The 16970-nt window shown below is 37.1% G+C and overlaps 1 protein-coding gene across 1 annotated transcript in view; it reads right to left on the bottom strand.

Moving 5' to 3' along the window:
• Positions 1–16970, bottom strand: part of Tpk1 (thiamin pyrophosphokinase 1) — a 332659-nt gene that overhangs the window by 212752 nt on the left and 102937 nt on the right. The gene's annotated exons all lie outside the window — the stretch shown is intronic.

The raw sequence follows: 16970 nt of genomic DNA, 5'->3' as shown, positions 1-16970 counted from the left end.
ATATAAATAAAAAAATAACGTAGAAGCTGTGTTGAACAACACACAAAACCCAGTGAGACCTGGGAACTGCTGGGGGACTCCCTTTCCACCTGGGGCTTCTATCCCTTTCCTGCAGCTTCCCTGGCATTTGCTGGGGCTGATCACTCCCTCCTCGGAGTTCTCCCGGTGCATGGAATGCTGACTTCACTGCTGGTGCTTCCTCTCTCATTTCTATTTTTCACAGAAACATCCCCTATCTTACCATCAGCTCCGGTTGCCACTCTGAAGCATCAAACACACACACACTTGGCTAAAGTCATAAGATGATGTGATGGGGTCTGCACATTGAGCATCTGCTGCCAGTCAGTACAGAAAAATAGATGGCCAGCTGGCTCAAGTCCACTCCAAGAACCAACTACAATGTGAGAAACTACCTTCCTTTGAAATTAAAATTAATGACACAGGTAACTGAAATTGGGACAGGAGCAAACAAATGGGTGTGTTCTCTTATACATTTGTGTATTCCTGGTGTGTCTAAAACACAATAATCCTGATGAGTACAGTATCTAAAAAAGGCCAGTGGCACATGATCTGTTTTAGAAAATACAAGGTTGTAGGTGGTAGTAGAGTACCATTGAAATAAATAAAAATTCAGTTTCCACAGTGGAGATTTTCCCCAAAATTGACCTACCCACCAGGGTGAGGTGTCTTAGGAGATTAAAAAAAAAAGGTGAAATTACCCCCATATTTCAGTTACCCCCATATTTCATCAGGAAACCAACTATCTCCTGCAACCATAGATCGTTATACCCCATATGATGTTAAAGCAGGTGTAGGGCAGCTCTCTTGGAAATAAATACCTTTTTATTTGGCTGCAAAGTTAGTTATTTGGAACTTGCTCTTGAATAAGAGACTAGCTAAATCCAATACTGTGAATTAGTAGTAACTTTGAGTGTATTAAAGTGTGGGCGTCTAATTTCCATTGGATCAACAGGCTTTGATGGTTCTAATTGTACTCCTGCACCTAATCTGTCTTCTCTCCGGGGCTACATTTAGGATCTTCCCTTTATCTTTGGTGTGCTGATTTCATCATACCTCTTACTTGGAATTAACTGTGTTTCCTAAATCTGAGGATCTATTTCCTTCTTGTATTCTGGAGAATTCTAGACATTTTAACTTGATGAGTTCTCATCTTTGGGTCTCTGTTCCCATCTACCTCCAGGTGCTCCAATGAGATGCTCTTTTACACAGTCTCACTGTACCCGTCATGTTTCTTAAACGGTTCATTCCTTTCTTCTCATCTTTCTGCATGTGTGGGTATCTTCTCAAATCTTTCAGGTTATAAAGTCTTTCTTCATTATATTTAATCACCCGTTTAAAACATTCAAATGTATATGCTTATTAATCCTTTTAAAAGTTTTGTTTGGTTCTCTTTTAATCTCAAGGATTTTTCAGGTAATCTGCTGTTGATGTTTTCGATTTCCTCATTTATTGTCTTTTTAAAAAATAGTCTTTTGCAATAGTGGTGCACACCTGTAACCTCAGTGACTCAGGTGGCTGAAGCAGGAGGATCACAAGTTCAAAGCAACTTAGCAAGGCCCTAAGCAACTTTGAGAGACCCTGTCTCTAAATAAAATATTTAAAAAGGGCCAGGGATGTGACTTAGTGCTGGAGTGCCCCTGGGTTCAATCCCTGGTATTAAAATAGATAGATACACATGCACTCTTTTGCTAGTGGTTTCAGATCAAAATTTTTCTTTTCCTTTTTTTTTTTTTTGTACTAAGTATTGAGCCAAACCCAGGAGCATTTAATCACTGACCCACCTCCCCAGTCCTTTCTATTTTTCATTTTGAGACAGGATCTTTCTTAGTTGCTTAAGGCCTCAATAAGTTGCTGAAGCTGGCTTTGAACTTGGGATCCTCCTGCTTCAGCCTCCCAAACCACTGGGATTACAGGAGTGCAACACCATGCCTGGCTCAAATTCACTTTTTAATGGACTCTCTTCTTATTTTATTTATTTACTTTTTATTAGTGTCCAATAATAAAACAGAATAGTGGGGTTCATGGTGACATTCATATATGCACAAAATAGTCTGCTCCATTTCACTCCCCAGTACTTCCTTTTTTCCCTCCCTCCGTCCCTTCCTGATCCACTTCTTCTAAAACTTTACTTTTTATCCTGGGGCACAGAAATGGGTGCAGGAATGTCTAAAATTTGATGGAGTGTTAAGGGATCTCCTCATCTGCAACAGACCAAAGCCTTGCCCCCTCCCACACAGCTGTTTAAATCCAAGCCCCAACATCACAGGGTAGCCAATGACTGGGACACCAGAGTCTTCAGAAGAAAGAAACCACTCTTTTGAGGTACTTCTTCATTTTATGGCACTTATAAAATCATGGTACCTTTTTACAAATTTAGTTATATATTTAAGAGTGTTTTATAATATTCACTTGCAAATTTTGAGGTGTTTAAACAATAGTAAGAATATTGAAAGATAAATAACTGCCCACACTGACAGAAATTAAAGCCTCACTTTATTTTTCCACGAATGCTTGATCTGTAAGACTATTTCCTGTGTTCTATGTTATGGCAAAAATAAAATAGAGGCCCAATAGGAAAAGCACATATTCACTTGTGTTTAAGTTTTCTCTTCTGTAAATGAGAGTAAAATTAACTGTGAAAGAGGGTTATTAAACAAATAATGATTTCATAATTATATAGTGCTCATCCCAATACTGGAGCACAATAAGCATTCAGGAAACATCATTCTGCTTTCCTTCAGTGAAAATAAAATCTAAAAGACTGTGTTCTTTGAGAAGAAAATTGCAGGCTACCCAGAAAATGCCAGAAAACAAGAGTTTTAAAAAAGACAACCAAGAAGGATGTACCATTTTACTAATTACCCACACACTTTATAACTCATGACACTAGAGTTCAAATTATGCCATAAACGTAACTTATAGAAAAATCACAGAATATATTGTACATTTCCTATGTTTCAAAACCATCAAAAGCTAAGAGAGAGAGATTATCTCATATATAATATATAGCATAAAACAACTAATTAGGGAGATTGGGAAGACCGATTAATAGAAACAGATGGTAAACTATCCTCATAGTATATAAAACAATTCTCCATAAGCAAAATTAACAAGTGTAAAAGATCTTTTTATGTAAAAACTTATTCACTGAAGTAATATAAAAATCTGAGGAGTAGTAGTTTTTAATGGCTAAAGACTAACAAACAGGATGACTTGTCAAGTTTTGCACACAATGTTTCTTAGTAAAGATCTGTTGAATTCAATATTTATATCTATCAAAGGCTGGAAATGTAGCTCAGTAGAAGAGTACTTGCCTAGCATGCAAGAGGACTGGTGTTTCATTCAGAACACTCCAAAAATTAAATAAACAAACAAGCAGCATTTACACCTATTATGTGCTAGGCTCTTTCTATAAAATAAAAAGATGAATAACAACCAGATCCAACTCTCCAGTGGGAAAAAAAATGCAAACAAGAACAAATATGTCCAACACACTATACACTTTGAGTAGGCCTATAATAAAATCATCAAAATGCAATGAGAAGATAAGGAAAGGAGAGATTAATTCCATGGACAAATATGTAAACTGCTTACTAATTCAGTTCAGCTAAGATTCCTGCTGTTTTTAACAATCAAAAATCTGTTTTTAATGTCTGGTATTTCTAACATCTATAATTAAGCTGGTATTTTAGAGCAGTTATAAAAATATAAAAAGCTAGATTAAAGGAACTAAATTTGTCCATGTCTATTCCTATTCAAATGGCAAAAGGAGCTAAAAATAACCACGAAATTTATAGATTACTCCTGAAATTTATAATTACTCATTACAAACAAGTTGTATGGAGGGACTCAATCTATTTGAAAGAAGAAATAAGTGCCATTCTGTCTCTAAAACTATGTCCAACAATGCATCGTAAAAAATTAACTACACCTCCTTTAAATTTTAATAAAAATGTTTTCAACAGTTATCTTCCACATATGTAAATTAAACTGAATTCAAAAGAAACCTCTCAATTATACAATGAATAATGTTGGCAAAAGTTCATACAAAATAATTTGAAAAATGTGTATACAAATAGCACTGTTAATGATAGTGACCAACTAAAGATACCATAGGCAGATGGCATATATGATATATGGAAAATAAGTTAGTTTTGATAAAACGAATATGCCTCAAAAATATTTGCTTCATCAATGGATTATTTCAAGCATTACTGCTTGAGTTATCTACTAATATAAAAATTCTGAAAACATTTTTGCAGATTTGTCAAATGCAGCAACTTCAATGGTTGGGCAATTGCTTACTAGCATCAAGTTGATAAACAGTTGAAGACTAAATGTCATTAAAATTTTCTACAACAACTTTATATTTGAGCAGTTCCAGTGAGCATGTTAAATATATCCTAAACTGGCAAGTTTTTTAAGTTGGCATAATGTAAGTAAATGATACTGATAGGAATGATACAGACACTGTTCACAATTATATTTGGCTATTTCAAAATTTTCTGTTGAATAAAGTCCAACAGAAATAATTTTACTTTTTGCATAATGAACTGTTAAATTAGTTATGTGGATGTTATGGTTTGGTCCTGGAGTGTGCCCCAAAAGCTCGCATGTTGAAAGTGTGGTGTCCAACGCAGAAGGTTCACAAGTGGGGCTTTAAGGCAATGATTGGATCAAAAGGCATCTGAGCTCCTCAGTGGATTAATCAAATGGTGGGATGGAGGACAGGATGGAGGGAAAGTCAGAGGAAGCAGGTCACAGCAGATAAGCTTTTCCTTGGAAATTTCTCTCCAGCCCCCTCCCTCCCTCCTTCTCTCTCTCTCCCTCACTCTTTCTCTCTCTCTCTCCCTCTCCTGCCATGATACAAGCAGCTTTCTCCTGCCACACCCTTCCTCATGATGCTTCTGCTTTGAAGCCACCTGACCATGGACTGAACTTCACTCTGACATTTCGAACCAAAATATTTTTCCTCCTTTAAGTTGTTCTTGTCAGGTTTGGTCATAATGATGAAAGTGGACTAACACAATGGAAGAAACTATAAAATAAAATCAAAGAAAGATTTTGTAGCTTTGGTTATCTAAAAAATGCTATGGATAAAAGACGGATTCTTGTCTTGATCAGTCTACTTGTTAGTACTATGACATGAAGACAATCCCAAGCATTTTGATTCTAATGCAAGATCATTATGTATACTCTACTGAATTCACACAAAAAAGAAATTTCAGGGACTTGAAAAAGACAGCATAGATGAAACACAAAGGAAGATGGTGCATGAAGAAACATTCTCACATGCAGTTGAAGAGACTATAAATTTGAGGGATGTTTGGCAAATTTATAAAAACTTTAATGTGTATATCTTTTGATGAAATTCTATGTTGCCTACATAGATACTTGCCCAAATTTATGATTGAAAATATACTAGGATATTCATTATGACATTATACATAAACATAAAAAAACAGCAGTAAATTTATATGGCCATGATTTAACTATATTATGGTTCTAATATGCAACCATTAGAACGAAAGTAGCTCTTATATGTACGAGTGTTTTATTAAAACATTTAAAGAATCAGTCAAGTGTTCCCTGCAATAGCAATTCAGAGAATGTATAGGAGTCTACCAAACCTAAGAAAACTAAGATGCAGGTAAAGATTGTTTATATCAAAAGTGTAGATGAAGTAATCAATAATCAGCATTGATAAGATGCATCTGCACTGAAAAATGGCACTAACATCACATCCCTAAGAAAATTCATGACAACTACCAGAAGATAAAGGTCATCAAGATCCCAGAATCAATGTATATCCCAAACGAGGAGTAACTGTGGAGTGAACACTACATATGGAAGCCACTCTTGGGAAATGACTAGATGTTATCATTTAATCTCAATTACCTGTCTTAGAGTCTTACTGAAAGCTACATAAACTTTGTGTTGGATGAAAACCATCATGTCTTCTTATTCCAAATGCAAACCACCTCTGTATTTTACACACACACACACACACACACACACACACACACACACACTCTTACTTCTCTTAAACAGTGATTATTTCTAAGATATAGGGTTAGGATGGAAAAGTCATTTTATCACTCTTCACATTTAAACACAGTGATGTTAAAAATATTTTATAGGTAAAATGAATTATATTAAAATCTTAATTTTAAAACCAACAAAAATAGGTTAAAGGGAAAAGGGAGTTATATACTTAAGTTAGTAGGAATAATTCCAAACCAATCCCATTCTTTGAGAAGGAACCAAATACTCTGTCAGGTCAGGATTAATTCAAAGCTACTTGTAGATAGTCTAGAAAACAGAGTAGCTCCATGATCTGATTTAGAAGATGCCCAAAGCAATTTAAAAATCTCTAATTATTAAAATCTTGCTTATTCCTAACACAAGTCCTACGCCTCTAGTTCCCAAAAATTCAATAAAATGTTTATGTACATGAAAACAATTTAAACTGTCAATATTCATGGTTTTATCTAGAATTCTGTCCTGTGCCTGAGAAACAACAATAAACCACTTAATCTGTAAATTCTCCTCTTAAGCTAACTCTCACACCCATATGAGGTGGTCTAGTTGTGGGAAAAACTATGTGTCCCTCCTGAATGAGCTTTGGAACATCCCACCAGCAAGGATACATTAATAAGGAAGAGTTGTTCTTCAACTTCATTTGTTTGTTTTTAATGAGAATTTCTGAAGACTTTCTTGGTTATCAAGTTTTAGACTGAATGTACTGCAATTAAAAAGGCAAATTTAAGATGAAGAACTGGGCAGAATTATCAAGAGGTGTTATAAAGTCTGTAAACCCTTCTGGCATATATATCTAGATAAAACGTTGGCTCTTTGAATATAAGAAATGGCTGAGGATTATTTCCCTTGATTAACTGACCAAAAGAGTGAATGGCATTAGCCAAGATAATGATAAGCTCCCAGTCCATAGCAAAAAAAAAAAAAAAACTGTAAGAGAAAATGAGAAGATAATAGCTGATGAATTAAATTAAAACAAATAAGGAATAAACCCAAAAAAAGCAAGTCTATCAGAATCACAATACCTACCCCCAACCCCAAATCGCCAATCAGTAAAATTCTGAAATGAGAAAATTAAACAGTGTCATGGCATTTTCACCTCCTCCTTTTCTTTCAACCTCATCCATCCATTGATTCTATACTTTATTTATATCAAAATACAAATGCTTTGAAACTGTCAAAAAAAAAAAAATAAGGAAGGGTAACCATGTGTTCAATGAGTGAATACATCCAAAACTCACGAGAACCAGCGGAAGGCTCATTGTCAGGCACCAGGATGACAATTGGGATGATAACTGAGGGTTGGTTTGTGGTTTTGGTAATTGACAGATCGAGTCATACCTATTTATTATGAGAGACAGGAAGTTTGGATCTATGGGGGGTGACCATACTAAGCCTCGGGACGAAGCCAATACCGCTGAAGACACTGCTCACACCCCACTACCATAGCTAAAGCCAGACACTCGCCTTTTAAGTTGCATGAGCCCAGGAATTCTCCCTGGGCTCAGGCCAGTCTGGGCTGGGTTCTCTGTTACTTGAAAGAAGAAGCCCTAACTAATATAAATATTAATTCTACTTCAAAGACACTGAACCCTCCAAACTATGTTGGAACAAGCCCTTAAGAGGAGGCAGCTCACCTGCTACTGGTAAATAGTGTCACCAGTGGGCCTTGATTCCAGTCCAAAGCAGTGAGTTCATGGACACTGTTAACAGAGACAGATTAGGATGCTTTCCCGTTCAAGACTTTATTTCATGTGAAAAACTTTTTTCAAGGCATTTCATGGAAATGTATGCTCTCCCCAAGAAATAACAATAATTTACTTTTCTCAGAGGAGTACTGAAATGCACACAAAATTAACTGCTGTTTATAGAACTCTTTCAGAGTTTTAGATTGAAGGCTTTATTTATAGTATATTTATGTGCAATTATTAAGAAAGCTCACATTCTTTGTAATATTCTACAAATAATGAGTGGAATACTCTCTAAATTTTAGTCAAATCAGGAGCACAGAATTATCCCTATTTCAAATAAAAATCAAGTGATATTTCTTCTGAGCCTCTATGTGCTTTGTGCTGTGCTAGCCCTAATGATCTAGTTCATGCCACGTAATTAAGATTTTTATTACCGCTTAGTAAATATTGCTGTGTCAATTCTATTATCCTCTCACTCTGCCACCTTCTGTCTTTTCCTCACTACTAATGCGCTGTGGAGATAAAGTATGACATTTAGTCATCCTTGATCCTATTTATAAAGTGTAAAATCACATACCTCTTTAACACCGAGTGACACCCAATGCCTCATTACTAAGAAATCTTCAGGAAACAGCCTACCATCAAGCTGTCTGTTCATCCTAATGTGGCACACCTAAAAGATGGGTAAAACTCAAAATGTACAAAAACTGCTAAGTAGCACAGAAAAGGAAAACCATCTTGTATGTGTGAAGCTGGCATACGCATGTTTATCCAAATGTGTATTTCAGGAACAATTAAGTGGTATCTACCCTCAGTCACAAAACTTTTACTGAAAACTGGCCATTCTTTAGGAATAAGTAGCAAACATATAAACTGCATCTACAGTGAATAAGGAAAGCATGTAAGAGATCTTTACTGACCTTGCTATAATATAGGGGTCTTTGCCGTGGGTGATTGTTGGAAGCACTGTAGGATAGTCAGCAGTACCCCTGCCTCTATCTGGTACACCAGTAATTGCACCTCTTAGTTGTGACAACCAAAAGAACCCAGGGGCACTCTACCACTGAGCCACATCCCCAGCCAATTCTACTTTTTATTTACAGACAGGGCCTCACTAAGTTGCTTAGGGCCTCACTAAGTTGCTGAGGCTGGTTTTGAACTCATGAAGCTCCTGTGGCAGCCTTCCAAGCTGCAGGGATTGAAGGACTATGCCACCGTACCCAGCCTCTGACATCTTTATAAAGATATTTAACACAAATCACTGAGAGATTCTAGCAAACATATCTATTCTCTTAGTCAGGCAATGATCATTAACTCCATAAGGTAATAACAACAGGTTAATTTCACCAACTAGAACTTACTACCAAATAATTAAAAGCTAATGAATGGATTAAATATTTTACCATCAACCAATGTAAGATTTCATATTTTATGTTTTTATAAATTGACAATTATCTGTTTCTAACTAATCACAATCGTACGCTAATCTCCTTCCTACTTAGGGAAAAGGGGGAGACTGTGTGAGGCTATGAAAAGAAAGAAGGGAGACAAAGTAAGAACGATGTGGTCAGATATGTTAATACTATAAAAGTTGAGAGGTAATTAAAAACAGTTTATGCAGACCATGGTAAAGAAGAGAGACACCATTCAACACTTCAATTTGAAAAGTGTTCTAATTTATATGATAAAGGACACTAAAAAAAAAAGGTTATGAACATAGATGCAAATTTCCTCAACCAAATGCCAGAAATCCAAATTCAAGTACACAGTAAAAGGATTACTCGCCACAAGTAAGTAGAATTTGTCCCAGGGATGCAAGGATGTTTCAACCTATGCAAATTAGTAAATAGGATACATCAAATTAAGAGAATGAAGGACAGAAACCATACGACCATCTCAATAGAAGCAGAAAAGGCATTTGACAAAATTCGACATCCTTTCAAGGAAGAATTTTCAATGAATTGGGCATAGAAAGAAGGTGTACATGAACACAATAAAGGTCATATTTGAAAGCTGATAGCTAGCATAATGAAAAATGAAAGGCTGAGAGTTTTTCCTGCAGGATCAGGAACAAGATCTCCTAATTTGTCTTCCACACTGGAAGTTCTAGTCAGAGGAATGAAACAAACAAAGAAAAGAAATAAAAAGCACCAAATAGTAAAGGAAAGAGTGAAACTGCCTGGTTGTTGATGGAATGATTTCATATATAGAAAGTCCTATATAATTCACAATAGCACTGTTAGAATGGATAAACAAATTCAGTCACACGTCACACAAAATCAACTGGCCAAAAGCAGCAGCATTTTGAACAACAAACTATCTGAAAAAGAAATTCAGAAATCAATCACATAAAATATAATAAGTAGAGGTAAATTTAATAACCAAGGAGATAGGGGATCTGCATTTTGAAAACTATGTGCCACTGATGAAAGAAACTATAGAAAACACAAATAAATGGAAAGGTATCTGATGTTCATGGGTTGAAGGTGTTCATGAACACCTTCTTTCTATGCCTAATTTATTAAAAGTTCTTCCTTGAAAGGATATTTATCCTACTAAGAATTAATACTATTAAAATGTCCATGCTACCCAAACAATGCATAGTCAATGCAATCCCTTTTCAAATTTCAATGTCATTTTCCATGGAAATAGAAAAACTCAAGCCAGGATCATAGAGAACTACAAAAGACCCTGAGCAGCCAAAGCAATCTTAAGCAAAAGGAATGATGTTAGAGGTGTCCTAGTACTGACTTAAAAAGCTGTTGTAACCAAAACGTGGACTGGCATAAAAAACAGGTATATGAGAACAATGAAGAAGGACAGATGAGCCTGAAATACACCCATCCATGTGGCCTGGTTTTTGCTAAGGGTGTCAGGAACTCACAATGGGGAAAGGAGAGTCTCTCCAATAAGCAGCCATAAGAAAAACTGTATATCCCATAAACAGAAAAATGAAAATGGTCTCTGTATCACCTCTATTCAGGAAGCAATTCAAAAATAGGTCACAGGTTTAAATATAAGACCTGAAACTGTAAAACCACTAGAAGAAAATGAGGGAGAAATAAGCCACAGTGCTGGTGTAGCGAAAGACTTCTTTCTTAAAAGCATGGGCAACAAAAGCACAGACAGGCAAATGGAATTGCACCAAACTAGAAATGTCCCGTAGAGCAAAGGGAACAACCAGCAGAGTGAAGAGCCAGGGGTGGGAAAAGAAGGAATACCTTAAATCCAAAGGATATAAGGATCCCACACAATTCAACATCAGGAAAAGAAACAGCCCGACTTACAACTGGGAAAGATTTGAACAGACATTTCTCAAAAGCAAATGGGCACTTGGAAAAAAAAAAAAATCCAGTTTCACTAACTACCAGGGAAATGCAAATTAAAAGCACAGTGGGCTACTATCTCACTTCAGATAAGATAGGAATTATCAAAAAGACAAAAGACATCAAGTGCTGGTTAGGATGTGGAGAAAAGGAAAACCTCGTGCACCACCAGTAGGAATACAAATTGGAACAACCATTTGGAAAACAGTAAGAAGGTCCCTCAGAAAACTAAAACTAGAATTATCCTATAATCCAGTAATTCCACTGCTGGGTATATCCCAAGGAGAAAAACTCAGGACCTTAAACAGTACTTTTCACAATAGGCAAGATGTGAGCTCAACCAAAGAATCATCATAGATAAATGCAGAGAGCAGGAGGAATATATGCACAGTGGATACTATTCCGTTTCAAAAACGGAGGAAATACTATCACAGGCAGCAGCAAGGCTGAACTTGGAAGATATAATGCTAAATAAAATAAGCCAAGCTCAGGAAGACAAATTCTATAGGATCTCATTTATATGTGGCTTTTTTAAATATCAAGTAGAAAGCAGGAGATACAATGGGGAGAATAGAAAGAGGCCAGTCCAAAGGAAACAAAGTTCCATTTAGGTAGGAAGAATTAGCTTCAATGAGCTACTGGACATAATGATTTATGATAAAAAGAGAGGGTGTATTTTAAAATTGCTAAAAACAATTTTAAATGTTTTCATCAAAAATAGTATATGAGGTGATAAATCAGTTTGATTTAATCATTCTATATGGTAAGCATAATCAAAACTATATATATATATATATATATATATATATATATATATATATGCAGTTATTATTTGTCATTTAAAAATATTTGAAGGCTGGGGATATAGCTTAGTTGGTAGAGTGCTTGCCTCATATGCACAAGGTCCTGGGTTCAACCCCCAGAACCACTACCACCACCACTCCACCCACCCACACACATACTCACACACACACACACACACACACAAAAAAAAAAAAAAAAGTTTGAAACTTTTAAAAAAAGATCACTCTTGCCAGGTGCAGTGGCACATGCTTGTAATTCCAGCTTCTGAGAAGGCTGAGGCAGGGGGAATCCCTTGTGCCCAAATGTTTGAGGCCAATCTGGACCCCTTCTCATGGAAATAAAAGAAATCATTCTTCCTTTATTGATGGGAGCAGGTTAGAGGAGGACAAGGGTGGAAGTAATGAAAATTCCCAGGAGGATGCTGCAGCAGTCTGGAGAAGATGGTGGCTAGGGCTGTGGTTACTGTATCTAAGGCAGGGAGAAATGGATGTCTTTCCAGATGTCTCTGGGAGCAGAACTGACTGGCCTGCCTGAGACTGGACATGAAGGGAGGGCAACAGCAAGCAGAGACTCTAAGCTCCTGTCCCGACAGTGCTATAACCAGTACTTAGTATTCCTTCCACTGTGCACTGGTTTCTTGTCCCAGTGCTTGGCCACATGCCATATGATGATGCTTCCTCCTGTTCTTGGCTCTCCATCACCTTTCAAATGTTCTGTCCTATTTGTACTATAATCATATCAGCCTGCATTTATTCTCCTCTCAATGAGAGAGGTTTTACACAGGTATTCTCCCACTTTTCTCTACTTACACCTACCCCTATGTGTCTCTTCCTAGTGACAATATTTTATAGTAATGGTGTTTGAAAATTAAAGGGCATTGCCAAAAAAAATCCACTAAAAATTCAAAACTTGAAACACAGTTTGCAGGGTAGACGCCTTTCTAGTCAGTATTGTCAGATTTGTTGCTTAAGTCTGAGCTGAGTTTCCTTGTTTGTTTGCTTGTTTGTTTGTTGGCAATTCCCAAATCAAAGGAAACAGGAAATCAGAAGGCCCCGAGATAAATTTGGAAGTGTGAGACAACTTCTAGTAAAGAAGATTTGTTTAAAACCCAGGGGGGTAAATCATTTCTTCCATTTGTATTATCTTGTCTTACCCCTCCTTTCCTCTTATATGACATTTTGTATAACCCTGAGGATCGCCTTCCATTTCCATGCACTTTCCCTTCTCACTCCCTTTCCCTCCCACCTCTCATCCCTGTTTAATGTAAATATTCTTTAAAAGGGGTAGAGAGAGAAAAGGGGAGGGGAGGGGAGGGGAGGGGAGGGGGGATAGTAGAGAATAGGACAGACAGCAGAATACATCAGACACTAGAAAGGCAATATGTCAATCAATGGAAGGGTAACTGATGTGATACAGCAATTTGTATACGGGGTAAAAGCGGGAGTTCATAATCCACTTGAATCAAACCGTGTAATATGATGTATTAAGAACTATGTAATGTTATGAACGACCAATAAAAAAATAAAAAATAAAAAAAAATAAAATAATTTTACAAAAAAAAAAATAAAAAAAATAAATTGGGAGGGACTGTCCTAGTTACATAAAAAAATAAATAAATAAATAAATAATTAAATAAATAAATAAATAAATAAAACCCAGGGGGGGAAAAAAAACAAAAACTGCTGCCACTGATATGAGAAGGAACCTATGGTGAGCCAGCATTTTTCTCGCTTATTTTCAAAACAATCTCAAGGAAATTACAAGAAACATTAAGTTCTTTATAAAGTGCTTTATAAAAAGAAGGATAACAAAGAACAGACATAGAGACATAAGTAAGCACATGAAAACATGTTCAAAAGCATTTAAAATCAAAATCACAAGGTCACTACCTATCCATAAAAATGGCCAAAATAAAATACTGATTTTATTTTACATCAAATGCTAGTGAAGAATCAGAGAAACTAGACCACTTCCATGTAGCTAGCTGCAAATGTGAAATGATACAGCCACTCTGGAAATCAGACAGCAGTGCACGTCACCTAAAGGTGCAACTACCCAGGAGACAACACAGTCTTGGGCCCTTATCCAAGAGAAATGAACTTATGTTCACGCAAAATCTTGTATTATTCTTGAATATTCACAGAAGTTTTATTCACAAGGGCCTGAGCTTCAAACAGCCCTGGGGTCCCTCAACACGGAAATGGTACAGTGAGTCCTGGTGTGTCACACCACAGGACACTCCTCAGCAGCATGGAAGGAACCACCAGGGCACATTCAGTAATCTAGATACATCTCCAGAGAACAATGCTGCTGGGAGAAGCTAATGCCAAAGGGCCTTCGTGATTCCATTTACATAACATTCTTAAAATGACAAAGTTACAGAGACCCAAAACAAATCCGTGGTCAGGCATGAGGAGCAGAGAGGATGGCCATAAAAGGGAGCAGTGGGGATCCTTGTGGGGTCCAAGTGTTCTGCATCCCGACTGGTGGTGGATACAACAACTTCCACATGTAAAAAATAATTTACTGGAACTAAATGCACACAAACAAGCAGATGCCCACTTAACACAGAAGAGGTGAAATCTGAATGAGACAGGTGGATTACATGGGTGTGTTAATTTTTCCAACTGAAATCATACTACAGTTTTGTAAGATCTTACCATTAGGAAAAATTCAGGAAAGAACACATGATTCCTCTGTGTTACTTCTTATAGGTCTCTGTGACTCTACATGTACATCAAAATAAATTGTTTAATTTAAAAAATTAGAATAGTAGCAATCATCCATATTCACATGAAAGGTACCCAACTGATACTCTTTTGTATAGCTCTTCTCTCATGCAAATCTTGCTAATGATATAAAAGCTGTTCTTTCTATTGTAAGAAATGTGATGATTTAATTATTAGTATGTGTATTAAAAAAGGAAAGAAAGCAAAGTTTTTATGTCAGTTAAAAATAGGAAATCATGTATCTGTCAGTTTCTGAGACCATAAAAAAAGAGTGCATAACAGGTACCTATGATATGGTGCTTTGATGATGATCCTCTGCCAAGGTATGTTGACAGATGTCTTATTACATCAAGATTAACCTTCTATAACCTGCAGAGGTTGTGCTTTATTTCTCATTTTATAGACAAGGAAAATGAGCTCAAAGATACAAAGTGATCTACCAAGTTACACAATGGATTTTCCTGTGGTCTTCAGAGTGAGAAGCTAGACTTAGAAAATAAGAGTTTTCGTTTGTGTTATACAATTAGAAATAATGTAACAAATAGCTCCTGATTTAGTCAGCTTTTTTGTCACTGTGACCAAAAGATCTGACAAGAACAATTTCAAAGGAGTAAAGGTTTATTTGGCACTCATGGTTTCAGAGGTTCCTGTACAAAGATGGCCAACTCCATTACTCTGGGCCTGAGGGAGGCAGGACATCATGGTAAAGAGCACAGAAGAAGAAAGTGGCTCAAGACATGGTAATCAGGAAGCAGACAGAGCTCTATCAAATCTGTGGTCAGGCATGAGGAGCAGAGAGGATGGCCATAAAAGGGAGCAGTGGGGATCCTTGTGGGGTCCAAGTGTTCTGCATCCTGACATCCAGGGACAAAATATAAACCCCAAAGGCACCCCCCCCCCAGTGACCCACCTCCTCCACCACATCCCACCTGCCTGTGGTTACTGCATAGTTAATCAACATCAGTGAATTAATGCATTGATTAGCTGATAACATGATGTTTTCACCTCTAAACTTTCTTTCAGTGTCTCACACAAAAGTTTTTGGAGGAGACCTCATGTGTAAACCATAACAGCTCCTGAACTAGAACCTAGGTCCAGTCAGTATTAAAGTCCAGATTGTTCTTGGTAGACCACAAAACCCACCACTGTGCATTATGGATGGCTCAGTAAGGCAAACTGAAGTATAAGGGATGAAATTACCCAGCTTAATGTATGAGAATCTTAAAGGTCAATTTAACTGATAGCAATAAAGCACATGGCTTTTCCAATGCTATGCAACACAATCCATGGTAGGAGCCAAAGAGGTGATATGATCCACTGATCCCATGATCTATTCATAGAACTGGTTTGATGTCCTTCTAAGAGCAAGCAGAGAAAAGGCTGAAGAGATCTTTTAAATACCACAGTCACTTTTATGGACTTTGCCATGCTAGAGAAAACAATTTGTCTTCTATGCCTGTTGGGTCCAACCAGGAGATAGCATGCAATAATTTACACAGAGAAATTAAATGCAGAAAGAAATCTGAACATGAAATCAGCTCTAGGGAGAGAACAGCTACTGCCCAGGACAGGAAAGGGCCCAACGACAGGACTACCTGGAAATCCTCCCTTTGAGGTGCTTGGAAATTCACTGTGAAGCTACCCGAGAGCATCCTGGGGAGCTAACCAGGGGAAAGTGGTACCTGCTGCTGATCATAAGGAACATTGGAAAAAACTGTGCTGCAGGCACTGCAGAGAAAAGGCCAAGGGAATAGGGGGGCAGGGGGTGCCCCTTTGTCCAGCAATGTCAAACACAACATTTGTTGCCAATAAGAAAGGCTGATCCCCATGGTTAAGCATAGATAATGAAGACCTGATTTGGAGTTCAGAGGCAATAAATTGTTAACTCCAAAAGATAGAAGCATCTTTCTGACTCCAACACCAACTATTCCATTAGTCACTTACCATGTCTCCTATCCTGGGGAGTCCAAAGCCATCCCTCCTCCTCTCGCCTTCTACTCCCACTTCCTCATGCCCCATGCAGGACATTGCACATACAGTAAGCATGCCATAATGGCTTATTGAACTGAACTGAAATATACCACAGCCATATCTTTGAAATATCAGGCCATTTCAGATTTTTCAAAAATATTTTTAGCTTAACTCATGAGGGTAGAAAATGCCCTGGGGGACATTGAGTTTATTAGGTATTTTCCTATCAAGATCTGGATTAAAATTCTAGCCTGATATACAGAGCAAAGTCAATTCAGTTACAAAATGCACTTTGGTACTCACATACATCAAAGGAGTACTTCTCCTTCTGTGCATCCTTTCTCAGCAAAGGACTGAAATAATTTGTATAAGGTGAAACTGATAAGGAA

Source organism: Urocitellus parryii, chromosome 3 (genome assembly GCF_045843805.1).
Source record: "Urocitellus parryii isolate mUroPar1 chromosome 3, mUroPar1.hap1, whole genome shotgun sequence".
Taxonomy (NCBI): Eukaryota; Metazoa; Chordata; class Mammalia; order Rodentia; family Sciuridae; genus Urocitellus; species Urocitellus parryii.
This window is presented reverse-complemented; position numbering and strand designations above follow the sequence as displayed.